Source organism: Marmota marmota, unplaced genomic scaffold (assembly GCF_001458135.2).
Source record: "Marmota marmota marmota unplaced genomic scaffold, marMar, whole genome shotgun sequence".
Lineage (NCBI taxonomy): Eukaryota > Metazoa > Chordata > Mammalia > Rodentia > Sciuridae > Marmota > Marmota marmota.
Window position 1 is genome coordinate 6,051,664 of NW_026000037.1, and position 8,912 is coordinate 6,060,575.

The 8,912-nt window shown below is 45.6% G+C and overlaps 1 long non-coding RNA gene across 1 annotated transcript; it reads right to left on the bottom strand.

Annotated features, from left to right (window-relative positions):
• Positions 1 to 534: 534 nt before the first annotated feature.
• On the bottom strand, positions 535 to 7,996 carry LOC125619340. Its single transcript, XR_007350832.1, has 3 exons — positions 6,925 to 7,996; positions 6,059 to 6,223; positions 535 to 1,500 (listed from the first exon to the last, which is right to left on the bottom strand). It is a non-coding gene; the product is annotated as an uncharacterized LOC125619340 (long non-coding RNA).
• Between the last annotated feature and the right edge of the window lie 916 nt (positions 7,997 to 8,912).

Sequence of the window (8,912 nt, forward strand, 5' to 3'; positions counted from 1 at the left end):
TGGGTGATTCTGCTATATTTATTTTAGCCACCCCACCCATAACCCCCTCCACAGTGTGATCAGCAAATGTTAATTTTGATTTGCATCTTTTCTGACTACAGGTGAGGCTGAGACTCTTTCTGTATGTTTTTGGAGTGTTCACATTTCCTGTTCCGTGATTTCCTCTCTGGCCCATAATTTCTTTGGTTGACCATTTGGGTAAAAATCTCTGGGAATAGTTACCGTGTTAGTGAGCAGCATTAACTCTTCATTTCTCCATATTCACTGTCTTTTTGATTTTGTTGTGTTATCATTTACTTATAAAAAATGCTTAGTTTTTATGTGGCCAAATCTGTTGTTGGTCTTTTCCTTCATGGCCACTAGCTTTATTGAAATTGAGGAGTTTGAGGCATTTCTCCTCATTTTGGATTAGGACAGCTGGCCCTGACCTGGCCTGGACGGACAGCTGGCCCTGACCTGGCCTGGACGGCTCAATGGGCTTGGTAACTTGTGTCTCAGGTAACTTGTGTGCTCTTACCTTTGGAGGGGGGGGGGTCTGCTCTTTCATTATCACATTCAACTGGACTAAGGTAGACCTGTCTGCCCTGGGAGTCATGTGTCACTTATAAAAGTATGTTTGCATGTCTTCATTCTGATGTGCTCTGTGTTGGTTTTCTTTCTCTTGCTCCTAGTTTAGAGCAAGCACCAGGCCCTTTGGACTTTATGTTTTGTTCTTTTCACCCGGCCTTGACCTGAGTCCTTAATCTTTTTAAAGGCAGTTTGGAGGGTGGGTATGCCCTTGCTATCAGACCTGTGCCTAGTGATGATAATTGGTGATGGGGAGGCTGTGGGTTTAAGAACGAGTTAGACTGCCTTTGATTACAGCTGGGGAGGCTGTTAAAGCTGTGGGCCCCTTTTCCATAAAATAGGAGTGATAAGAATACTGCTCCGAGGCCACTTTTGGACAATGCAGGGGAAGCCCATAACAGTTAATTTAGATGTTTCCTCCTTTTTGGTCATACTTCAAGAATGTTTTAATGAGGTCAAGTCTTCATAAATTACCTTGGTACCCCTTTTGGCAAAACAAACTCTTTTCATTCACTGTCAGCCCATAAAAGAAAAATGCAATTTGTTCTCCTTAATGACCGGTATCCATTACAGAGTCTCTGCAATGAACTGCCAATTTCATTACTGAGATGAAAAACATTTAAACTCTTAGTGGAAATTAAATTTGGGGCCATTTGTATCAACCACGGCTCAGGATCAGGGAACAAAGATAGATCATGTGTGGGCTGGGGATAGATTCTGGAGGGAAGAGTCTGGCTTGCATTTTTAATTGATGTGTTAGTCGCATTCCATCACTGACAAAATGCCTGGGCAAATCAACTTAAAAGAAGGAAAGATTTATTTTGGCTCACAGATTCAGAGGCTTCAGTCCATGGTCACCTGGCACTGTTATTTCTGGTCTGGTGGTCACACAGAACATCGTGGTGGAACGCACAACTGCTCAGCTCGTGGTACCTGGCAAACAGAGAGAGAAAGAGAAGGAGAACTCATAACAAAGCTTCTCCCCACAAACCCATTCAGCTCTTGATTGGGTTTGCTTGGATTGATTGATCCACTGATGAAGTCGGAAGCCTCATGATCTGATCACTTCCTAAAGCCCACCTCTGAGCATGGCTGCATTGGTCACCAGGCCTTCAGCACATGAGCTTTTGGGAGCCATTTAAGATCCAAAATTTAACAATTGACAAATAATAATTATATCTGTTTCTGGGGTGCAGTGTGGTGTTTTGATAGGAGTATACATCATGAAATGGTCATATCCAGCTAAGTGACATATCTATCACCTTGCATAAGTTTTTATAGTGAGAATATTTGAAGTCTATTCTTTTTGGCAATTTAAAATACAGTATTAACCATAGCTAATAACAAGTTACAATATTCAGTGCAGCACAATTTAAAAAACCTTTTCCTCTTAAGTGAAACCTACCTTCTAACCATATCCCCTACCTCACAGCCAGTCTCTCACAATCTGTATTCTTCTCTCTAGTTCTAAAGTTTCAGTTTTGCTGATTCCACATTTAAGTGAGATCATACACATTGACTTTCTGTGCCTGTCTCATTTTCCCTAACACTGTCCTGTGGGTTCATGTATTTTGTTTCAGATGACAGAACTTCCTTCTTTTTTTTTGTGGCTTACTAGTATTCTGTTGTGTGTGCATCCCACTTTTTATCCGTTCTTCTGATGATAGACACTTAAGTTGATTCCATTTTCTTGCTGTTGTGAATAATGTTGCAGTGAACATAGGAGTAGTGATGTCTCTTTGACATACCAATTTCAGTTCTTTTGGATATATTCCTAGAAGTGGGACTGCTGGATCATATGGTAATTCTATTTTTAGCTTTTTGAGGAACCTCCATACTGTTCTTCTGTGGTTGGTAGATTCCAGAATGGGCACAGAATTTTTTTCTAGTCTTTATTAATGGGCTCACAGACTTAAAATTAGAAGGGGCCTAAAGTTATCAGCCAGGCTTTCTCTTGCCCTCAGGTTAGTGGTCGATAAAACCAACCAAGGTAGGCAGTTTGTTGATAGTATTCGTGAATGACAGCTGATTTTACAGTTAGACCGCCTGGCCCTGCTCTTAGATCTGCACCCAAGAGGCAAGGGGAGAAAGCTGAAGCCAGCTCCTTGCTCACGTCTTGCTGTCCTTCGTGCTTGGGTATTCTCCTCCACGTTTCACAGGAATTAAAATCAACTAGGACATTTGAATGCTGTGTGCAAGACATTGCGTGGGATGGTGTGGGGGGCGGGGAGAAGGGAGGACTTAGGTAAGGCAGAGTTCTTGTCCTCGAGTTGCAGAGGTTGCTCACTCAAATGCCTGGGAGATTAAGTCAGTCAAGAGGCTCTGTGTGTGTAAGAAAAACAACATAGTAAGCTTGGTGAAGGACAACGGGTCCATGTCACTGATGATCGGAGGTGGGGGCTGTGGCACACTGGAGCGAGCACGCCCTGTTTAAAGGGAGCTGCCTATGCCATGGCCCAGCATAGTGGTTCTCAAAGTGTGGTCCCTGGATCAGCAGTATTGGAATCACCCAAAAGCTGCTTCGGTGTGTGGATTTTCAGCCTCATCCCAGACCTACTGAGTTGGGGACTCTGAGAGGGTTTTGTAGTGGGGATTTCAGTGCTCCTTTCTGGTGTGAGGACCATTCTTTGTAGGAATGTGGAGTTCAGTGCTGCTAGCTCTTTTGATTGTTCAATAGAAGCTATAAAACTAAACATTTATGGAAACCTACTGAATTTTTAAAGTTAGACTTTTCAGAGGATGTATATTTTTTGGGGGGTAATAGAGAGGGATGTGCAGACCAAACTGCGGGCCCAAGAAAGCATGTCTGGGGGCTGGATGACCTCAGACCTCCACTTCCTACTCACAAGAGAGAATCAGAGTCTACATCCTTGTGGGACCAGAGGAGTGGTCCTCAGGGAGTGCTTGCGTGTGTGTGTGTGTGTGTGGGTGTGCTTGTAAAAACTGTGTGGTGTCTGATACTTTCTCAGTCCAGGTGCTTCCCACAGTTCCTCCAGGGTGAAAGTCACAGCATGGTGAGCCACTGCCGCTTCTGTAGCTCCAGAGCATCCCCAGGTGTGTGAACAAGGGAGGAAAGGAGCCCTGCTGCCACCCTGGTTTATAAGCTGCTTTCCCATGTGCCCTTCTCAGCTCCTCTCAGCCTTGTCCAGTAGATAGGATAGAGACCCTCTGCATTTAAAGCTGCCATAATGGCCTGTGGCCACACAGCTTATAAGGCGTAAACCTGAAACTGCGAGCTTACCAAACCTCACGATTTCTTGAGTTTTTCTGCCATGCTCAGATATGTGTGTCCATACTTATTTACCCAGACCACCACTGATTCCTGCAAGCCTCTGAGTGGCTCACTTTGCTGACTGCTGTGTTTTCTTCACATTTGGTATTGATGATCAGTTGTACATAATGAGGGGACTGATTGTTACATGTTTGCACATGTACGCAATATAAGGTTATTCTTTGGTCAATATCACTCCCCAGCACTTTTCTTTGTTTGACTGGTCCTTGTGACTAAGCCCTGACTGGTTTCCTTCCTGGCTCGGAGTTCTGCCTGCAGCCCCAGCTCTTTTTCCCTTTGTCTCCTGGGAATTCCCCGGTGCCAATCACCCGTCTTGGAAGTTCTCCCCAATACCATCTCTGCTCCTGGGCTGTGGTTACTCAGGGTCCCAAGTCTCTCTGTTCTGGCCTGCCTGGTCACCCACTGAATCTCAGTGGGACACTGATTCCAGAGCTGCTCCCCATGCAGGTGACATGTGGCCTAGGTGTCAGTCCTACCTCTCTTCTCACAGGCTGCCAAGCGCTGCCAGGACAGTGGCTCTCTGACATGAGGCAAACGTGGATGACAAACATGCATAATATTAGGGGAGCTGGATTTTAGGATTCTTCAAGCGCCCTACCTAGTCCAGCCTAGAATGCAGCAGGCTTGCACCCAGAAAGCCCTACCTGGAGAATTTAGTGGTCTGGCATTTCCAGGGCCTGTTCAATACTACTGGATTTTGAATTCTGCAAAGTACAGGGTGTGGGATGGGCATTGTGGCTGGTTTTGAGACAGTCTTTTACAGGGGCTGTTTTTTCCACCTGGATATTGCCAGGTGTCAGGGAGGCATGATGGGGAAGAACTGGGTGTGGTTGTGTGCCAGGTATTCATAGCAGGGCCTGCAGGTAAACACCATGCTCCTGGGCTGTGGTTATTCAGGAGAAGAGGAAGCTGTCTAGTCTTCTCTTTCCTCATCCACACTCTACTCTACAGGCAGAGGCAGAGACCTAGTGACCAGGAAAGCACCTGGGTCCAGCCCTGCTCTCGCTGTTTGTAGGAGGAGATGGAAAAGGTGTTTATTGCAAGAATCCCATAATTTAGAAGCAGAAAGGGGTTTATAAACACACCGTACTCCAACTTCAACAGAAATACGGAGTGCAAAGAATTTCTGAGCTTGTTTGAAAAATATAGACAAATATATATTTTGTTTTTATTTTTGGTAGTGGGGATTGAAGCCAGGGGAGCCTAACCACTGAACCACATCTCCAGCCCTTTTTATTTTTTATGTTGAGACAGGGTCTTACTAAGTTACCTGGGGTCTGCTAAATTGTTGAGACTGGCCTTGAACTTGTAGTCCTCCTGCCTCAATCTCCTGAGTTTCTAGGTTGACAGGCGTGCACTACTACATCTGCAGAAATATTTTAAATTTTGCTCAGTGACCACTTAAAGTCTCATTTCTCTCTCCTTCAACACAGAGCTGTTGGGCAGAAAGTGAAGGCTGAAATCTGCATCAATACATCTATATCAACTATTAATGTTATGTTGTAAAAGAAAATTATAGTAATGCCAATTATATAAAATGAAAGAATAAATATATTAGTTTCAACTTGAAAATAATAAATGTTTAATTCTGGCATGTTCCCTAGATGTCTCTTATTTCAACATCTTATAAGCTCTTGCTCTCTGCCAGACAGCTGGTTAGGAAGATAAGTAAGCCATGGACAGGTCTTCAAGGGATACGCAGTCCCTGTTGGGAGGTAACTGATAACAGCCATGAGAACACAAAGGAGGGACACCCCCCAGAGTGAAGTGCTGGCCAGGAGAGCCTGCAGGAGAAGGTCCCAGAGCATTTGGCGTATCACACTGCTGGGGGGGTGGCAAGGCCTGGTACCCGAGCAAGCAGGTTATGGAGTCAGCAGAGGGACTGTGTGATCCTGGCCCTAGTAGGCCTGTTTCCTTCAGGGCGAGATGGAGTGGTAGCATCAAGCTCGTAGGTGGGAAACGGTGAGATGGGTACTAGCAGACAACCTGCCCGTGGGAAACACAAGAGCCGTTGTTTTGTGATGTGTATTGACGTGAAAGCACTGTACACCTTCAAGTCCATGGGCTTTGCATAGACTCTGCCTGTTTCCTCAACTATCAATCTCTTATTCTAGCCTTTTCAGTCTCTAAAATTCTTCCCCAAATGCCTCTAATTCCGAACTTGCTGTCTAGAGTGCTAAAGCAGTGATATGGAAATACCGTCAGGGCAGATGATGTCCCATGAAGGTGTGGTGATGTCTCCAATCCAGGGCCTCTGGTTGAAAATGGGAGATGGATTCCGGGTGGGAGTGTGAATTCTGACTGGCTCCATGGGAGGTAAGTCTTGAGTTAAAGAACATTTCCTTCTTTTCTTTTTTTCACTAGCTGTAAGGGTGAACCCAGTCATCATTGTTAACATAAAGAACAACGTAAACCTCAAACCAAAGTAGAAAAGGAGAAAATTCTGCTTTTAATCTAAATTCTTTTCAGTAAATATATTAACCTGGGGGCAGAGGGTGGGTGAGTGGGAAGAAGTCATCTTGAACTTTAGTCCAAATTCATTCCAAACCTTGAATTTTTAAGCTTTGGGAGGAGGGAAAGCACGGATCTCCCTGCAGGGAGCACCTGCCTTTCTTCTGCACAGCTATGCCCCCATTAGCAAATCCTCTGGAAGCCAAGATCCTATGCTAGACTGTGGTCAGACAAGCAGATGTTCATGGGCTGTGCAGAGCAACACTCAGCCAAGCCTGCTGGGAGCAGCCTCCAGGAGCACCCCCAGTCAGTCTGTCTGTCTGTCTGCACACAGTGGCAGAGCAGCAAGGCTGCAGGTCCTCCTGGGCTCTCTTCAGGCCTGTCCTTTCCTTCTCTGCCCTTTCCCTCCCTAGCCATGACCCCCCAGCCATGACCCCTCCACCCCATTCCCCCAGGGCTGGTCTCCAGCTCCTCCCTCTGATATCAGTGGTTTCATCCCACCTTCAGGAGCCTCAGTCCTGCTTGTGATAATTCTCCAGACCCACTGTGCTCTTCCTTTATCAAAACATGAAAGGGCCGTGAGGCCCAGATGGAACTGTACCTCCCAACTGTACCTTTCTGCCAGAGAGCCCTCCTGTCCTGGGGAGAAGGTGCTGGGACTAAGCACAGTGCCTTTCCCAGGCCCCAGCCTCAGGCTGGGAAGGTGGTGGGCAAGGGTGGGGCCTCTGCACCCGGCCCCTCCGCAGGCAGCTGGTCTTGCTCAGTCCTCTCTCTTGCTTCCCGCCCCCTCCTTCCCCTCCACTTCAGAGACTTCTGAAGCATCCTTCGAGTTTTCAAGATGCCCAGTGCTATTTTCATACTGTGTAAGATGATTTTTCTAAATTGAGACATGACTTTCAACGCTTCTTACATTGTTTCTGTGAGTGAGAGTGAAGTTTATGGTGAAGGAATGTGCTGATGCAATACAGCACTTTTCGTGAATAGAGACGCTAGTAAACAGACCCTCTCGGCATTAAGAAATATTTTCATTTGTTTTTTGACAAAATAGTAGTGAGTGATTACAAGTAATATATTAACAACTGCTATTTTCCTATTTATCACACCTATTAAAATAACAATAAAGGAAACAAAGTAGTAGAACCTCACAATTCTGTCGCTCAGTATAATTACTTTTTTATCCTCCTGTGTTCCCTTCCTAAGCCACGTATTGTGAGGCTGCTGTCAGGGGCACAGGCCTGTGGGAGGGAATTCTTGTGAGAAGTTGAGCTTCATATGAGTGCCATTCTTCAAATGGCTCATATAGCACCCACATTTCAACTTCCTGCATTGACTAACTTGCATTTATTATCTCAGAACTCTGGTTGCACATTATACTATCAAGATGCATTTTTCTGTTTTTTCTTTGTGCTGGTTGAACTTGGATTTTGCTGCCTCGCATCCAGGAATCCCACGTCAAGCTGCATGACCATAGATCTTCATTGTATATTTCCCAAAGGCGAATGAGCTGGTGGATATTAATAGGCTGGCACGTACAAGGGCTGAATTCCCTCTTTATCTGGGATTCCTATGTTGTATTGACATCATGGAAAGTTCTCAGCTCAGGACAGGCAATGGTTGGCCCCCAAATAAGAACCTGCTTTATCCTCCAGGGCATATTTCAAAGCTCAAGTGAGAAACAAACTCCCTCCTGCCTCTCCTCCTTCCTGAAATCATAGCTTCTTATGTTGGTGTTTACAAAATTTGCCTGATAACAAAAATCATCAGAGGTGCTAGAGAAAAACACAGTCTCCTGGGCCCTTTCCAGGCCTCTCCAGTGAAGAGTTTGAGGGACGGTTTGGTTTCACCAGGCACCTGGGTGAAGTTTACAATCCAGGTGGACTTGGGAAACTTGATTATCTGAAGCCAATTCAGAGCTACCTGTATAGACATTCTCTTAGCTCACTTTTAGGGAGAGATGGCCAGTGTTGTGTGTGGTTTGTCCTCATTCTACTCCAAACACAGCTGTGGCCACGGCTGCATGAATGTAGGACAGCATGGTGCGGAGGGGAGAGGACAGTCTTCTGTCCCCAAAGCCATTACACAGGGGACTCCGCCAGCCCTCACTTGTCCTCAGTGAGTTGGGGTCATTTTCTCTATATCGATTGCAATTTGGGAATTCTGTTCCTCACCTAAATTGCCACTTGTACATGATGGGATGTGTGTGTGTGTGTGTGTGAGCATGTGTTTAATTTTTCTTTGTGCTTTTTTAAATGTGGATACTAAGTCATTTTTAATTTAGTTTATACACAGAAAAATTGCTTCCTCATCAATCACTGCATTATTAATTTGAAAGATGAGCAGAGCTCATGAAGCTGTCAGAAGGAGAGCCGTGGGCTCTGAAATAGTCTGGACCCAACTTTGGGAAATAATGGGGCTTCTTTGGGCTTGCGCTCACTTGCTGGGTTCCCTCCCTGCCCAGAGTGGTCAGGGGCCTCCTGCTGCTCTCCAGTGGCCACTCTGCTGCTCTCTTCACCCTTCCATGGTAGGGCTGCCTGCTCCCAAATCACCCTTCCACCCCATTTATATTCTCCCGAGTCAAAGCCAAGACAGCAACAGTAAAGCA